The following is a 19,141-nucleotide window of genomic DNA, read 5'->3' on the forward strand; positions in this document are numbered from 1 at the left end:
TTTACGACCGGGCTTTGCTGGGCGTTTGTGCTAGCTTAGATAAATACTTTTGCAGTTTTAACAAAAAAGCTATAAGCTATAATATCAGAGCGTCTCCATTTACACTGAACATCTACAGGATGCCAACATCGATATATTACCTATGAATTAGTCCTTTGTGGAATTTCCACAGGTCCCGTTAGTATGATATAATTAATTATAAAAATGGTATTAAGAAAAAAATTATTTTGTGTGTCTTTAGAGCATACGGTGATACGACATTTTCCCACCATTTTAATAGCCCTTTGCAGTTTTTGCTGTAAACTAGATAATTTTTCAAGCGCGGTTTTATGCAGAGAATGAAGTGTATGGTTACACTCTCTACATTCACAGATTGCTACGTCGGTGATGTATCCACATCTAACCATATCATCCTTATCCAATTCTCAGGCGGTTTAATCTTTTCCACTGGACCAACGGTGTTTCTGAGCCAGGATGTTGCTGTACAGCATTAACCCTAAGCGAGTTGAACCGGCTTCTTCCGGAAAAAAGTATTATCAAAGGAATATTAAATTCACAAATGTTCCGCAGTGGAGATTACGACGAAATGTATTTGCAATTCTTGCATGCTAACATTTTCTAACAGGACTTTTGGACCACCCTTGTGATACGGGTAAAAAAAATAAAAAATTCGACCACCTTGTATACTATCTAAATAATTGGATCTTAAAATATGTAGACAAATGCAGGCTTACATTTTATAACAAGACTTTTGGATCACCCTCTGTGGTATGGGTAAAAAAGAAAATTGGACCACCTTGTATACTGAATAATTGTATCTTAAAATATGTAGACAAATGCAGGCTTACATTTTATAACAACACTTTTGGACTACGCTTTGTGGTATGGGTAGAAAAATTGGACCACCATGTATGCTATCTGATTAATTAGATCTTAAAATATCTAGACAAATGCAGGCTTACATTTTATAAAAAGACTTTTGGACTACCCTTTGTGGTATGGATAAAAAATAAAAATTGGACCACCTTGTATACCGTCTGAATAATTGTATCTTAAAATATGTAGACAAATGCAGGATTACATTTTATAACAAGACTTTTGGACTACCCTTTGTGATATGGGTAAAAAATATGACCACCTTGTATACCATTTGAATATTTGGATCTTAAAATATGTAGGCACATGTAGGCTTACATTTTATAACAACACTTTTGGACTACTCTTTGTGGTATGGGTAAAACATTGGACCACCTTGTATACTATCTGAATAATTGGATCTTAAAATATGAAGACACATGCAGGTTAAAATTTTACAACAAGACTTTTGGACTACCCTTTGTGGGATGAGTAAAAAATTGGACCACCTTGTACACAATCTGAATAATTGTATCTTAAAATATCTAAACAAATGCAGGCTTACATTTTATAACAAGACTTTTGGACTACCCTTTGTGATATGGGTAAAAAATTCGACCACCTTGAGTACTATCCGAATAATTGTATCTTAAAATATGTAAACAAATGCAGGCTTACATTTTATGACAAGACATTTTGACTACTCTTTGTGATATGGGTAAAAAATGGACCACCTCGTATGCCATCTTAATTATTGGATCTTAAAATATGTAGACAAATACCGGCTTACATTTTATAACAAAACTTTTGGACTACCTTTTTTGGTATGAGTAAAAATAAATTGGACCACCTTGTGTAATATCTGAATAATTGAATCTTAAAATATGTAGACAAATGCAGGCTTACATTTTACAACAAGACTTTTGGACTGCTGTTTGTGGTATGGGTAAAAAAATTTGACCACCTTGTATACCATCTGAATAATTGTATCTTAAAATATCTATACACATGCAGACTTACATTTTATAACAAGACATTCGAACACTAATTTTCTTTAACCGTTAGTAAACTTTTGCATCACCTTTTATAGCATCGGAATAATTGTATCTTAAAATATGTAGACAAATGCAGGCTTACATTTCATAACATGACTTTTGGACTACCCTTTGTGATATGGGTAAAAAAAATATGACCACCTTGTATACAATCTGAATATTTGGATCTTAAAATATGAAGACACTTGCAGGTTTAAATTTTATGAGATGACTTTTGGACTACGCTTTGTGGGATGGGTAAAAAATTGGACCACCTTGTATACAATCTGAATAATTGTATCTTAAAATATGTAGACAAATGCAGGCTTACATTTTATGACAAGACTTTTGGACTACCCTTTGTGGTATGGGTAAAAATAAAAATTGGACCACCTTGTATTCCATCTGAATAATTGTATCTTAAAATATGTAGACAAATGCAGGCTTACATTTTATAACAAGACTTTTGGACTACTCTTTGTGATATAAGTAAAAAAATATGACCACCTTGTATACCATCTGAATATTTGGATAAAGAAACGCAGGCTTACATTTTATAACAATATTTTTGGTAAGGGTAAGAAAGTTTGTATAGTACCTGAATAATTGAATCTTAGATAAGTAGACAAACACGTGCTTTGATGGGCAGAAAGCAGAGGCCCGCAGTATTAATGCCGGAGTCCCTCAGGGGTCCATCCTGGGCCCAACTCTCTTCCTGATCTACATCAATGATCTCCCAAAACACATACTTAAATCATTCGTTGACATCTATGCTGATGACACGATCATCTATGGCAATACATCAAAGGCCGTAAATGACAAAGTTCTCTTTGATTTTCTCTCCTCTGATCTTGAGCGCGTGGTACAGTGGGGGAGGAGCTGGATGGTTACTTTTAATGCATCTAAAACCAAGCTTCTATCTTTACATCATCAACGCTCTGATCCCAATCTGGCATCAATTGAAATGGCTGGCTCTCGTCTAGGGGAGGCCCCATGTTTTGATAATCTTCTGGGTTTGATCTTTACCCCTGATCTGAAATAGAACATGTAAATCAAGTCTGTTGCCAGGGTCGCGTGGAAAATGTGGGATCCTTCTACCGCTCCAGAAGATATCTCACTACTGATGCAATTCTCTATCTATATAAAAGCCAAGTACGTCCAAGAATGAAATACTGCTGCCACATCTGGACAGGAGCTGTAAAAAACAGTCTATCCTGCCTTGGCAGAGTACAAAATAGACTTCGTGGCTTAGTGGGGAGTCCCTTTTCTCTTCCCTGCAACCTTTTTCCCACAGTATAGACGTTGCGAGCATATCCTTGTTTTACCGTTATTTCCATGGCAAGTGCTCGTCTGAGCTCCAATCTCTGGTCCCCCTCGCCAATCTTTCACGATAAACACCCGTCTAGCTGAAACCACTGTCCATAATTTTCCCCACTCTTTATCTGTGCCTAAATCAAAACGTAGATTCCTTGAACAAGCTTCTTTCTTAGAACTGCACGCCTGTGGAACTCTCTGGCGCTTGCCTGTTTCCCTCCTGACTTCAACTTGGATGTCTTCAAGTCTAATATAAACAAATCCCTGATGAACTCCCACTGATGACACTTTATAAAATCTCCAATACTAACGAATACTACAACACTATCCCATTGATTACGGTACACACAATAACCATATCCACGAGTGGCTTCGGGGCCTTGATAAATGGTGATCTCCATGTAAAAAAATAATATTTAAGATCACATTTTATTATTTTAAGAAATGAATCTTAAGCAATCAGTATAATATTTGAAGAAATGAATCTCAGAATTAGTAGACGAACGCGTGCTTAGATTTTATAACAAAACTTTTGGACTACCTCGTATAATATTTGAAGAAATAAATCTCAGAATTAGTAGACGAACACGTGCTTACATTTTATAACAAAACTTTTGGACTACCTCGTATAATATTAGAAGAAATAAATCTCAGAATTAGTAGACGAACGCGTGCTTACATTTTATAACAAAACTTTTGGACTACCTCGTATAATATTTGAAGAAATAAATCTCAGAATTAGTAGACGAACGCGTTCTTATATTTTATAACAAAACTTTTGTACTAACTCATATAATATTTGAAGAAATAAATCTCAGAATTAGTAGACGAACGCGTGCTTACATTTTATAACAAAACTTTTGGACTACCTCGTATAATATTTGAAGAAATAAATCTCAGAATTAGTAGACGAACGCGTTCTTATATTTTATAACAAAACTTTTGTACTAACTCATATAATATTTGAAAAAATGAATCTCAGAATTAGTAGACGAACGCGTGCTTACATTTTATAACAAAACTTTTGGACTACCTCGTATAATATTAGAAGAAATGAATCTCAGAATTAGTAGACGAACGCGTTCTTATATTTTATAACAAAACTTTTGTACTAACTCATATAATATTTGAAAAAATGAATCTCAGAATTAGTAGACGAACGCGTGCTTACATTTTATAACAAAACTTTTGGACTACCTCGTATAATATTAGAAGAAATGAATCTCAGAATTAGTAGACGAACGCGTGCTTATATTTTATAACAAAACTTTTGGACCACCTCGTATAAACTTTTAATCTGTATACTATATAAATCTATATATCTATAAAAGTGAACGTGTCTGTGTGTCTGTCTGTGTGTGTATGTGTGTGTCTGTGTACATTTCCCTACGCAATAACTCTGTCAATTCTCGGTTTACAGACTCGAAATTTTATATACAAGTTACTGACATTTGGGAAAATTTTGGGATCGATTTTTGACCAGAAATTAGGCTGTTAAGGGGTCAATGTTCAACGATGTGGCCTTTGAGATCTCTACCAAACTTCTCCGCCAATTTGGGGTTAAACACTTAAAATTTTAGATATGGGTTCCTTGGACATGAATGTAACTTAATAACTTGATTTGAGCCCAAAACAATAAATGTTAAGAGGACATAATAGGAGTCAAAGTTTTAAAAAATTGACCGGTTTTGTTTTTTTTTCTTAACATACACCTCCAAACACCCGAACAACGCCGGACTGAAATGCTAGTATATAATATGAATGAATCTTAGAATAAGGAGACAGATTCATGCTTACATTTTATAACAAGACTCTAAGGCCATTTCTGTTCGGGCAATAATTTTTTCTAGGGATAAGAAGATATTCGTTCGAGCTTATATTATAAAAAGGCCCCTAATTGTAAACAAACCAAGCTGTACAGATATCTATGTTCAAATTTGAAAATACATTGTCTTCTCGCGTATAACTTATGCTGATTTATTAACTTATGCAAACTGATTTTAACGGTATATTGACTAAACGTTACGTTGTATAATCTAGGAACAACAACAATTACGATTAGAGATGCTAAAAGGTAGATATTTGAAGCTGGTTTTAAGCTCATTTGTTGGCGCGGATTTTCTTTTTGCCTTCTCAATTTGAAGTTATTTTATTTAAATTGATGTGAACACTAGGATACTTCAATTAAAAGTCAAATATGAACAGATAAAATTATAGAAGAATAAAAGGCCAATCAAATGAGGTATAGTTTGTTTAATCAGTTACATTAAATTTAGCTTAAATTTGAAGTTTCATCGTATGTTTATCTGTTTGCCAACTATTTCACGACTGCGTATGCGCGAATCATTCACGTGACAGCTTTTTATGTTAAGAATAAGTAAGTTTGAAAACACTTTGGAAGATCATGCCAAGCTGGCCTAATTGAAAAGTATATTCAGTTCGAGTTGGGAGAACGGTGAGGAAGAGATATTAAGGACGTTTTTAGCAACAGCTGGGCTAGTCGAGCAACCAATTTTTTTTAAATATTAAATGTTACAGTTTTTTCTAGTGTTTTGACTTCAACATGGAGAGGCTGCGTTCATGTTATCTTTCTACATATTATATTTTTTTAATTTCACAATCTAAAATAAAGACTGTTTTCGAACAGGTTTTAAATTGGTCTGTACATAGCCATAATAAAATTTATTCTGTACCTGCACAAAATATTAAATTGACGTGAACACTAGGATACTTCAATTGAAAGACAAACATAGACAGGTAAAATTAGAGAGTAATAAGAAGGTTAGGGTTAGGGTTAGGGTTGAGATATAGGTTGATTAAAAAGTTTAAATCAATTTCGCTTAAATTTGCAGTCTTTGAAAAAAATGACAAATGCGGACTTTCTTTTTAGCGGCACTGTATATTAGAAGAGTGTGAAAAACATCGTAACATCAAATAAAGTGAACTATCGAAATTCTTTTTATGTTTTTCGAGTCTTCAATCAAGTTCGACAATTAAATATTTCATTTTAGTGTTACGTAATGTGGCAGCTTCTCGGAACCCTAAATGCTATATCAAAGAAGAGAGTATGAGAAAACATTATTACCTCAAATAAATAAGCGATGGGAATTCCTTTTATTTTTTTCCAGTCTTCAATTAAGATCGACAATTAAGTATTTCTATTTAGTCTTAAGTAATGTAACAGTTTTTCGGATCCTTAACGGTACATCAAATTATAAAGGATGAGAAAACATTGTAACATCAAATATACCAACATGTGAGAAAAGTATGTTCGGAGAAACGCAAGAATTCCTCAATGGAAAGAGAAATAACTGCTTCCTTTTAGTTTTAAGATATTCACCAATTGTATAATACACCTGTTATTCCAAGAGTGCTTATGCCAAATTTAGTGCAATTCTTTCGTATAGTTTTGTAACCTATAAATGGCGGAAAACAGATTTTGTCAATGGATAAACGAAGTCATCTTCTGCATCTGTATAATGTATAAGGATTATAAATTATTTTATGCTTTTGTTTTCCTTATATATTATTAAATAGAAACAGTTTCGAGCTAAAATCCATTAAGTATTACGAATGTAAGCTTCAGAAAAGCATGTTTGAAATGTGTCAACATTATCTTAAGGGAAATCAAAACAAAATGGCGACCGAATTTGACCTGATGTCGTGTTATTTCGCTTATTCAGATATTGTAGACGCATTTCAAGCATGGCTTTTCTAAAGTTTACGTGCGTAACACTAACTGGATTTTAACTCAAAATGAGGTGCTTGTTGAGAGAGTGGGAGGCAACATACCGATTTTGTTAAATATGCCATTTTAAGCAAATAACAATATTACTTACTTAATTGTCATGTCCCAAATAGTGACATATCTAAAAATTACGAAAAATCATTGAGTAGAACAACTGCTATTTTGTTTTTAGCAACAAAAAACCCAAAAAACAAAACAAAACAAAACAACAAACAAAAACAAAACAACAAAAAACTCTATCGCTATAAGTGTTATGTTTGACGTTTATCTTTGTCGCCAACTGTTATGTTTGCAGGTTGAACCAAATAACGTATAAGGCAATACAAATGAAGACTCAACAAACAAAGGTAGATCAATAAGAAGTGTATTAGGAAAAGTATATTTACAGTATATTTACATAATGGTTGTCAAGTAAGAGAGTCTTGGCTGGAGAACATATCTGCTCTCGGCTTGGCCTTCGGTGGCTTCTGGTTAACACACCCTCAGACTAACCGAGTCTTGCTATTTATGTGTAATATTATCCACATAAGTAAATGAGTGGGTGCCACCACAACAATAAGGTAGACAAGTAAGACGCTATTGCGATGCAATCTTAAATATACGTCCCGAGTTATGGCCCCTGTCTGTGAAATCTGCATCGTCTATTATCAAGTATCTACGATAATGCAATTTTCCCCAATGTTGCGTAAAAATCATGTTTACTATAAATGATTTCCTACACGATGAATTTTCGTAACTTTTGGGTATATGACTATTTTCGATATAACAATTGAGGAAGTAATATTGTTTTCGCTCGAATTGACATATTTAACAAAATCGATCTGTCGCTTCTCTCTCAACAAACACCCAAAGTGATTCCTAAATTACTAACATGCGAAAAACAATATGGCGCCAATTTTATTGACTACTAGCATTCCGCCCGGCATTGCCCGGTCGTAAAATACGCTTAAATATGATATTTTGATAAATGCAGATTTCGTATTTACTGTTATATTGTATAATATGTGGTAATGATTAAAAAAAAGTTAAAAAAAAAAGACTCGTGTGCCACCATCGACTATCGAAACCAAAACGTTTACCTCATGATTTACTTTTTTCTTAGACGTTAATGCCCGAGCTACGAAGACATGTTTTCTGCAAGGCTAAAACTTAAAACATGAACCAATAGCTATTACGTTACGCATGCATATTCGTAATGTCATCGTTCGATCTTCAACTGGCGAATTCCATTTCTTTAATTTTCACACTTTTTGCGCCAATTTCCCCAGCTAAAACCCAAATATAAAGTTTCACATGGGTTCGAATTTCCTATATATCAAGTTTCATGTTTGTAGAAAAAAAAAACTGACAGAGAAATTTGGTAGGCAAAATCTTTTAAACAAATATATACATAAATATATATAGAAAGAGGTGTGTGTTTACTACAAGCTTTTTACACAAATATTACACAAGTATAAATCATATAGATTATCTGCATGAATGTAATTACACGTAATAATTAACTAAAGGTGATCATCCCATAAGAAAATCGAAGAAACTATCAGGGAATTAATTAAAATGAATGTTTAAAAGAATATGCAAATCATCTAGATCTTTTGCAGATGAATGCAATCCCACGACCCATATAGAACAAAGTTGTAGTTTCTTTTTAAATACATAAATAAATAGAAAAAAAGGCTTGCTTTTTTTCTGTTGTCCTTGGCCTTCGGGCTGGGATCAAAGTGTAGTATCTGCTCTGCAGATGCTGCACTTAAGATAATTTGTACCAGTCAATGGAGGGGAAACCCTCTATACTGGGACAATTATTATTTTTGGTAACCAGAGTGCCCCCTTTTTGCCTACTTTTAGGGGAGCTGGTTTTTACCCCACATTAAAAACGGCCTTGTGCCTAATTTGCTTTGGTGGGGAAGCAAATAAATACATTAAATAAATAAATAGAAAAAAGGCTTGCTTTTTTTCTGTTGTTCTTGGCCTTCGAGCCGGGATCAAAGTGTAGTATCTTTTCTGATGCTTCACTTAAGTTAATTGGTTCTTGGTCAATGTAGGGGAAACCCTTTATACTGAGACAATTACTATTTTTGGCTACTGCCAGAGTGTTCCCTTTTTGCCCTTGTTTTAGGGGAGCTAGTTATCCCCACACATAATAAACGATCTTGTGTCACAGTTGCTTTCGTGGGAAAGCAAACAAATACTTAAATAAAGGTGACCTTTATCTTTTGCCAGCAAATGAATAGCTGGGATTAAGGCTAAGTGTTAATATTTTACTTTCGATTCTAACTGATAGCACCCAAGTCATATATATTTTTTACTTTTGAAATCACTACAATATATTGGGTACAATATAATAATTCATATTGAATTGATTCTATAATAATAAATACGAAATCTGCATAAATTAAAATATCATATTTAAGCGTATAGACCGGGCAACACCCGGGCGCCCTATAAAATACAGCTGCTTCTCTTTGTGTATGTACGTATATCCATCTAAGAGTCAGAAACTACGCAAGAAACAATCACAGATATGATATATATTATTTTTCAGCATTGCCTCGAACAGAATATTCACATATGTTGGCTCTCCATTATAATAACGAAATCCGACAGTCGAGCAAATCAGGTTTTCGATTAAAAAAAAACAATGATAGCTACTTAGTTATTGTATCGATCTCAACTAAAAGCAAAGAAATGGGGGGGGGGGAGACGGAAGAACAAAAAAGAAGGAAAGGAAAGATACGTTAGGAAAGGAAAGAAAAAAATCGGAAAAGGAAAAAAACAAAACAAAAAACAAACAAACAAAAAAGGAAAATAAAAAGAAAACGGAAAAGAAAAAGAAATGCCCCCCCCCCTATGAAATATACAATTAATAAAAAGAAAGAAGTAAAAAAGGATAGAAAATGGAGGGGACGGCAGAAATAAAAGGAAAACAAAAACAGAGTAAAAAAAGACGGAGAGAAAAATTCTAAATAAAAAAAGACAGAAAGAAAAAAGAAAGAAAGAAAAAAAACAGAAAGAAAAAGAGACAGAAAGAAAAAAAGACAGAAAAAAACAGAAAGAAAAAAAACGGAAAGAAAAAGATGCAGAAAGAAAAAGAGGGAGAACGAAAAAAGACGGAAAGAAAAAAACAGAAAGAGAAAAGACAGACAAAAAAAAAGACAGAAAAAACAGAAAGAAAAACAGAAAGAAAAAGAGGCAGAAAGAAAAGAGACAGAAAGAAAAAGCAGAAAGAAAAAAGACAGAAAGAAAAGAAAAAAGACAGAAAGAAAAGAAAAAAGACAGAAAAAAGGCAGAAATAAAAAAGACAGAAAGAAAAAAACAGAAAGAAAAACAGAAAGAAAAAGAGACAAAAAGAAAAAGAGACGGAAAGAAAAAAGACAGAAAGAAAAAGAGACAGAAAGAAAAAGAGACAGAAAGAAAAAAGACAGAAAAAAAAGAAAAAAGACATAGAGAAAAATACAAAGAAAAAAGACAGAAAGAAATAAAACAGAAAGAAAAAGAGACAGAAAGAAAAAAGACAGAAAGAAAAAACAGAAAGAAAAAGAGACAGAAAGAAAAAAGACAGAAAGAAAAAACATAAAGAAAAAGAGACAGAAAGGAAAAAGACATAAAGAAAAAACAGAAATGAAAAAATACAGAAAGAAAAAGAGACAGAAAGAAAAAAGACAGAAAGAAAAAACAGAAAGAAAAAGAGACAGAAAGAAAAAAGACAGAAAGAAAAAACAGAAAGAAAAAGAGACAGAAAGAAAAAAGACAGAAAGAAAAAAACAGAAAGAAAAAGAGACAGAAAGAAAAAAAGACAGAAAGAAAAAAACAGAAAGAAAAAGAGACAGAAAGAAAAAAGACAGAAAGAAAAAACAGAAAGAAAAAGAGACAGAAAGAAAAAAGACATAAAGAAAAAAGACAGAAAGAAAAAAAGACAGAAAGAAAAAGAGACAGAAAGAAAAAGAGACAGAAAGAAAAAGACAGAAAGAAAAAAGACAGAAAGAAAAAAAACAAATGAAAAAAGACAGAAAGAAAAAAAACAGAAAGAAAAAAGACAAAGAAAAAAGACAAAGAAAAAAGACAAAGAAAAAAGACAGAAAAAAAAGGAAAAAAACGAAACTGAAAGAGAGGAACATGACTACACTAACAAAATAAAGCAAAAATAAAATAATTGTAAGATTTAGAGTTAGGGTTAGGGTGAATGTTGATTGAAATATCGGAGTAAAAATACGCGAATCTAACTGAGAGTCTTGAAGAAGACCCGAATTGCAACAATAGCAAATTGATTTAAGAATCAACGACAATGAAGCTAATCGCTACAATTACTGAATAACGCAATGGCGGAAGACTTTTACTTCTAAAACAACAAAAAAGAAAGACAAAGTGAGATCTCTCTCTCTCTCTCTTTCTTTCTCTTTATCTTCTTGTTTCTTTCTCTCTATATCTCTCGCGCACGCGCGTTTTAAAGCCTCCTCCGTCTCCTGTTCTGGCTCCTTGCCCTCTTTCTTTACTCTTTTTTCTTTTATTTTTATGGAAATCGCTCGAGACAAGGCATGGAACCATTTGAGCTAACAAGAACGAAAGTCGCTTATTGCAAAGACAGGAGACGTCTATTGGCTTTAGTCTTGAACCCCCTCCTCCCCCCCAAAAAAAACCAAGGCTGTAGGTAGAAGGAAAAAAATGAGCAGGAAGAGAGTTCCACAACCTTTCAGTCCTTGGAAAACACTACTAGAATAGGAAACCGTATTACAATGAGGTATCAAGGTAGTGAATTAATGGAGACCACTAGACCAGTGAGTCAAACGAGCTGGAACAAGGGAAGCAGGGAATAGATGTAGAAAAGACTGAGAGAGACGAATGCGTAAATACATTCACTTTCTGTGTCGCTTTCTATGATTTTCTCAATCTCTCTCTTTCCCTCTCTTTCACCGCCCCCTTTCTCTCTCTGTCGTTCTGTATCAACCCCATTTTCTCTCTTACGCCGTCTTACCCCCTCTCTCTGTCGTTCTCTGTCACTCCCATATTCTCTCTTATGCCGGATTACCCCCCCTCTCTCTCTTTCTGTCGCCTTCTATCATCCCCATTCTCTCTCCTACCCACTCTCTACTCTCTCTTTGTCACTCTCTCCTGCTTTCTGACACCCTCACTCACCTCCTCTCTATTGTCTTTTACCACTCTTCCACTACTCCCTTCACCCATGTCTCTCTCGGTCGCTCTTTATCACCCCTCTTTCTCCCTTTTACCACCTCTCTCTCACACCCTCTCAATTTGTTTGGTAGATGCTATCTTTTCAATAAACGATTTTAAAAGCTTTTACGGAATAAAGTGCACAACAAAGAAATAAACGAAGGCCATTCCAAAAGTTGTGCTTTCTATTTTTTTAATTTTTTATTCTGCTCGAATCGATCAGAGGGGATTACAAATAGCATTGTTATGATGATTGAACTTATGCATTCATGACCTGAAAGTTTCAGCTTTCTGTTGCAAATATTGAAATGAAAAAATGAAACTACGGCATGAAGTTGGTTTAACCGGCTTCCTCTATAGGAGGAAGTTGCATGCTAGTATGAAATTCACAATCGATTCCCATTCGCATATACGAGGTGCTTCAATAAATTTCCATATTTATTTCAATTTTATTGATAGAAAACACGTAGAAAGTCTAGTCTCCTTCGAAGTAATCTCCTCCGGCTGCAATAGACTTGCTGTACCGTTTCAATAACTTCTGGAAGGCTCCATGAAAGTCCTCTTGTGTGAGCGTGTCGGTGATCCTCGTCACAGCCCCTTTCATCTCCTCAATTCTTTCATAATTATAGCCTCTAAGTTTTTCCTTGAGCTAAGGGAATAACCAAAAATCGCAGGGAACAAGGATTTGACTATAGGGAAGGTGAGGAATTGTTTTGTGATGCCCATCTTGGTCAAATAGTCTGATCTTATCTGAGCACCCATAAAACAAACTTTGCACAAATCTTCAGTTTTCGCGAGTAATTGTGTTTACAGTTCCCACACTGACATCAAACTGTGCATTTATTGTCTCTATAGACACACGACGGCCCTTATCCATGAAATTCTTTATCTTTAGTAGGGTGTATTCCAATTCCTGCCGTAGCTGTTAGTTCGGACAAAAATAACAAAATACCAAGGATTATATACGACATGAAAAGAAAGTGGAATTTTAAGAAGGTATCAATTAAACAAGTCATTATAGGAGCAACCGGGCTAATGGAAAAAGAATTTAAAAAACTATATGGCCAATATACCCGATGAACCAAGTGCAAAAGAATACAAGCAATAACACTTAAAGAGACGGTTAGAATCTTAAAAAGATCTTTCGGTTGGAGTAACTAAACTAATGGGAGAATGTTTGGCATTCTGTTCAATGCCCCATCCCCACGAAAGTGATAAGAAAACAAAAGAGAGAAACACACACACACACACACACACACACACACACACACACACACACACACACACAACTCTCTCTATCTCTATCTTTCTCTATCCTTTTCTTTCTCAATCTTTTTCTTTCTCTCTCACGCATTTTATTTTTCCTTCCTTTCCCTTTACCCTTCTATCTATCTTTCTTCCTTTTCTCTTTCTTCTGAATGTCTTCTTTCTTTGTTTTTCCTTCTTTCCTTCCTTTTTTTTTTATTTCACCGGCTCTTCATGTTTGCGTGTTTACCCCCTTCCCCTCTTTTTCGCGCACGTTTCACACCGTTTCTTCCGTTCTCTTTCTATCGACTCCATTCTGTTCTATTATTTCCTATTCTTTTTTCCACCCTCTTGTCAGTCCTCTCTCTCTTCCTATCCCCCACTCCTCTTCATACCGCGAAACGCGTCAGTTAATGCACACACACACACACACACACACACACACACACACACACACACACACACACACACACACACACACACACACACACTTACTCACTCTCTTTTTCGTTCCTCCTCTCTTTCTGTCTCTTCACCTTTCTCACTTTCTCTCTTTCTTTCCCTCTCCTTCCCCCCCCCCTCTCTCTCTAAAACAATATCTTTCCAATGAGCGATAATAAAAACGCTAAGCTTGTTTTGAGTAAAGAGCGCACGGAGAAGTGAATGAATTACAGTGCACAATATTGGGTCGGAAGCCGTTCAAGATTTAGCGTAATGGTCAGGTCTAAGCAAAAACGGGGACTGGTCATGCTGGACCGGAATAGCTGGACCTACTTGAGTGTTTGACGCGAACTATTTACGAAAATCAATGCGTTTTTATGTCCAATTATTGACCATTGTCTCCGCTGAAACCTTTCTAGGATAACCAGTCGATAATATTCATCTTTTATTACGTTCGGTGTCTCTTTCGACCACGGCAGAGGTCGGACATAAGGCAGGTTGGGTAAGGATACAATACTCATATGGATTCACTGTTTCACGGCATATCAACCTATTTTCAAGAACTCGTCTTCCTACCACAACAAACACAGATTTGTTTTTCTTCCTTCGTGTACCTCGCATTAAGCGAAATCAACATCTTCTTTACATCTTGTGAAGGAAGTTTGTTCATGGACACACGTTACCGCGGAACTTCTTCTCTTTAGTCGTGTTTAGATCCAATTTAACAACTATTTGCTATAAATCCTCACCCATAAGTAATCAAACGTAGTTCGTTAGTACTTTCGGGATTGAATTATGATCAACTAATGTTTCGCATTCCCATATTTTTATTGTCATCGAAATCGGTGAAATCGACCATTTTTCAATCAAATCGATTGATTTTCTGCTATACTTGGAGATCCATCATGATGCAATGGGAGGTAGCTTTACATGCCTCCCCACAGGGACTTAGTAAACAATACATTATACTCCACAATGCACTGTAGAGAACCTACTGTTGATTTTATAAAATTATTTTTATATACTTGATATGCGGATTGAATTGAAGTTTAAAATAAAATAGCCAAGTATCATGCTTCAATAGTGCTTTAAACAGAAACATATTTTCGAACGCGCATATGCCATACCAAAAAAACCTACTGTTGATTTTATATGTCGGACCTTTCTACTTGTATTGTAATAAAAATTCCCAAAATGCATTTGTGATGTTAGGCTGTGTAAGGTGTTAACTTTGGTAAAATCGCCTGTTTCTTCTTTCATCTTTTTTTTCGATTACCGATACTTATCGAAGACATTCTGATACAACACCTATCTAAGAACACTGCCAAACACATAACGTACATTTGTGAGAACTTTAATAAAAATCGGCGCAGCGGTTTCGGAGTTCATAGGGAACGAGATCACTCCCGCACACTCCCGCAATGACTTAGTCTACAATACTTTAGAGTCTATATTGCACTGTAGAGAACCTACTGTTGGTTTTATAAAATTATTTGTCATATATCGTGCTTTGAATTAAAGTTTAAAATACAAAATCAAGTATTATTCTTCAGTTGTGCTGTCATATCAAAGAATCTACTCTTGATTTTATATATGCCTAGTCTTACTGCTTGTGCGGCGATAATGACTTCAATGTCAGTTTGAAATGAAATAGTCTAGTATTATGGTGCAATTGTGCTTTAAAAAGGAACATTCATTTCGACCGGACCTCTGTCATATCAGATAATCTCCTTGTGATGTTAGGCTCTGTAGGTGTGTACTTCTTTCATCGAATAATGCGATTATCGATTATCGATAATGATTGGAAGACATTTCGATACGAAATCTATGTAAGAACATTGCCAAACACATAAAGTACCTTCGTGTGAAATTTTATAAAAAATCGGCCTAACCGTTTTCGAGTCGATAGGGAATTCTCTCTCTCTCTCTCTCTCTCTTTCTCTCACACATACAGAGACAAACACCCACAGAATTCCAATATATATGTGTGTGTGTGTGTGTGTGTGTGTGTGTGTGTGTTTGTGTGTGTGTGTGATGATGCCTCCGTTCAGTCTCGAAAGACAAAGGATACCCCTTGTAAGGGCATCTGCGCATGTAATATATATGTAATATATATGTAATATATATATATATATATGAAGGGATGAAAAAGGAACAAATAAAAGTTATATGTTCAAGAATGAGTGTATCATTTTTTATTGATTGATTATATATATTAAAACGATAGCGTGTGTGTTATTTTGGGTGTTACGCTTACATCTTTTTTCTTCCGAGTGACTGTCGTTTAATTGTTATGACCTTCCATTTCTTGTAATAAACAATTTTACCATGAATTCTTTATAAGTTTTGGCTTCGGTTTCGATTATAGCTGATGGCACTCAAGTCATCTATTTATTTATGAATAATTTTACCAATAATTTTTCATAAGTTTTGGTTTCGGTTTCGATTATAGCCAAAGGAACTCAAGTTATATATATATATATATATATATATATATATATATTTCTTCATAAGTTTTGGTTTCGGTTTCGATTCAAGCTGATGCACTCAAGTGCATCTTCGTCAAGATATATTTGAAATATATTTAACGATTTTTGCTTGTTTGAAGTTAAAAGTATGACCATGCTTCAATGAATGAGAGAATAATGCATTCAGGGAATTGCTATTTTTTAAATCTCTTAGGTTGATTGAGTCTTTCATTTAATTCATGTTGAGGTTCACCAACATATATTTGATAGCAATTGTGGCATGCGACAGTATAAATGCCTGCATTGTATATGGGTTTGTTTAGGAAATATTTTGTTTTTAATGTTCGTTTTATAGTTTGTGATGTGATTTGTGTTATTGTAATTCCTAGTTTGTTTAGAGTGTTGCCAATTATTGTATTATTAGTGTGAGTGGGCAAATGAAATGCCTATATATGAGAGAAGTGTCTGGTGTAAACATTAACTGAAATTAGCCGATTCCTCAGACACGATTTCGGAACAACCTATTTGTTGAGGGACATCACGTCTCTAAGAAGGATGAACCGCTTTATATATATATATATATATATATATATATATATATATATATATATATATATATATATATATATATATATATAAAGCGGTTTATATATATATATATATATATATATATATATAAAGCGGTTTATATATATATATATATATACACTTGTGCCCGATATTATTCATACCCCCCCCCCCTTGAAAATTGAGTTTATTAGGTGTAACTTTGTAAGAATTTATTGTTTACGTCCATATTGATACATATTCTTAATAAACCTCTTCTGATCATTTTCGTAATTTTAAAATCTCGGGATACTTGTAATAAAAGAAATATACAGCTATTTATAAAATCTGCAATGTTCAAAAATAATCATACCCCCTTATTTTTTCAGTATTAATCGAGTTTCTGACTGTTTGTTTCCTGTTTGATTCTTATTTTGAATGCTTTTATACAACCTTTGATTAATTTCATTTCGTTTTTTGCATTTTTCAGAAATTAAAATGATATCAACTGAAAACCAATAAAAGAATAAAAATTATTAGAATGGGGAAGAAAAAAGAGCTTAGTAATGATCTTAGGACTAAAATTGTGAATTCACATAAGGATGGTTTAGGTTACAAGTCAATTTCCAAGAAATTTGAGGTCCCTACAGCAACAGTACACAGCATCATCAAAAAATTCCAGAGCCACCACACAACAAACAACTTGATTGGTAGAGGAAGGAAAAGGAAACTGTCTGCTAGAGCCACCAGGAATATTGTAAGAAGTGTTAATGCAAATCCAACCACCACTACTAAGGACATTTTAGAAAATCTGGAGTCTTCTGGCATAAAAATATCAAGGCAAACATTGCAAAGGACTCTGCATGAAAATGGTCTGAAAGGAAGAAGACCAAGAAGGACTCCATTGCACACCGGAAAACACCTTTCAGCACGTCTAAAGTTTGCTAGGACCCATGTGAATTCTCCAGAGTCCGTTTTCTCAAGTATTTTGTGGACTGACGAAACAAAAATTGAATTGTTTGGCCATATGGATGCTTCTTACGTTTGGAGGAAGAAAGGAGAAGCTTACAACCCAAAGAACACCATACCCACGGTGAAACATGGTGGTGGTAGCCTAATGTTTTGGGGCTCCTTTTCGGCTAGTGGTCCAGGTAGTTTGGTCAAGATAGATGGAACCATGAAGAAGGAGCAATATTTGGAGATACTCCAGAAAAACATTAGACAGGATGCGGAGAAGCTCCATTTAGGACCAAACTGGGTCCTTCAACAGGATAATGATCCAAAACATACTGCCAAAATAGTCAAGAAATGGTTTGAGGATAATCAAATTAATGTTTTGGAATGGCCTAGCCAGAGTCCCGACCTGAACCCTATCGAAAACCTCTGGAACATATTGAAAACTGAGGTTAAAAAGCGGAAACCTAGAAATTTGAGGGATTTGGAGAACTACTGCATTGAAGAATGGTCAAAAATCAGTGTTGATGCTTGTAAAAAACTTGTTGATAAATATCCAAAACGGTTACAGGCAGTTATTAAGAATAAAGGGCATGCTATTGACTATTAGTAAGAAAGGTATGAATAATTTTGAACTAGTGCCATTATTGTTTTTCTTTGTATAATGTTTCAAACTTGCATAATTTATTTATTTGTTGAGTTTAAATTAAATGCTTATGCTTGATTTATTGTTTGAAATCCCTTTAATATTGTCTACCTTCTGGTTTGAGCAATATTCTTATAGAAATCTCAAAGATCCGAGGGGTATGAATAATATCGGGCACAAGTGTATATATATATATATATATATATAAAGCGGTTTATATATATATATATATATATATATATATATATATATAAAGCGGTTTATATATATATATATATATATATATATATATATATATATAGATATAGATATAAAGCGGTTCATCCTTCTTAGAGACGTGATGTCCCTCAACCCCCCGGTTTCTTTTTTATTTAACACCACACACACACACCTACAAACACCCGGGCAACGCCGGGACCCCTCACTAGTATAATAATAAATACAAAAACTGCATTAATCAAAATATCATATTCATGCGTATTTTACGACCGGGCAATGCCGGGGGGGGTGCTATAGCAGTGTCAGAAGTCACCATTACAAACTAGTGAATAAACATTTGATTATTTAGACTCTCTCTCTTTCAAAGCTTATAACAGTATGAAAATGTAATTTTAAACCCTAATTCTTTTCAATAAAATGAGCAAAGACCAAATTTTAAAATAATGAAAGGTTTAATCGAAAAAAATACAATATTTGTTTTCATCGGGTTTCTTTAAAAAAG

Source organism: Euprymna scolopes, chromosome 31 (assembly GCF_053919585.1).
Source record: "Euprymna scolopes isolate OS-2025 chromosome 31, ASM5391958v1, whole genome shotgun sequence".
Classification (NCBI taxonomy): Eukaryota; Metazoa; Mollusca; class Cephalopoda; order Sepiida; family Sepiolidae; genus Euprymna; species Euprymna scolopes.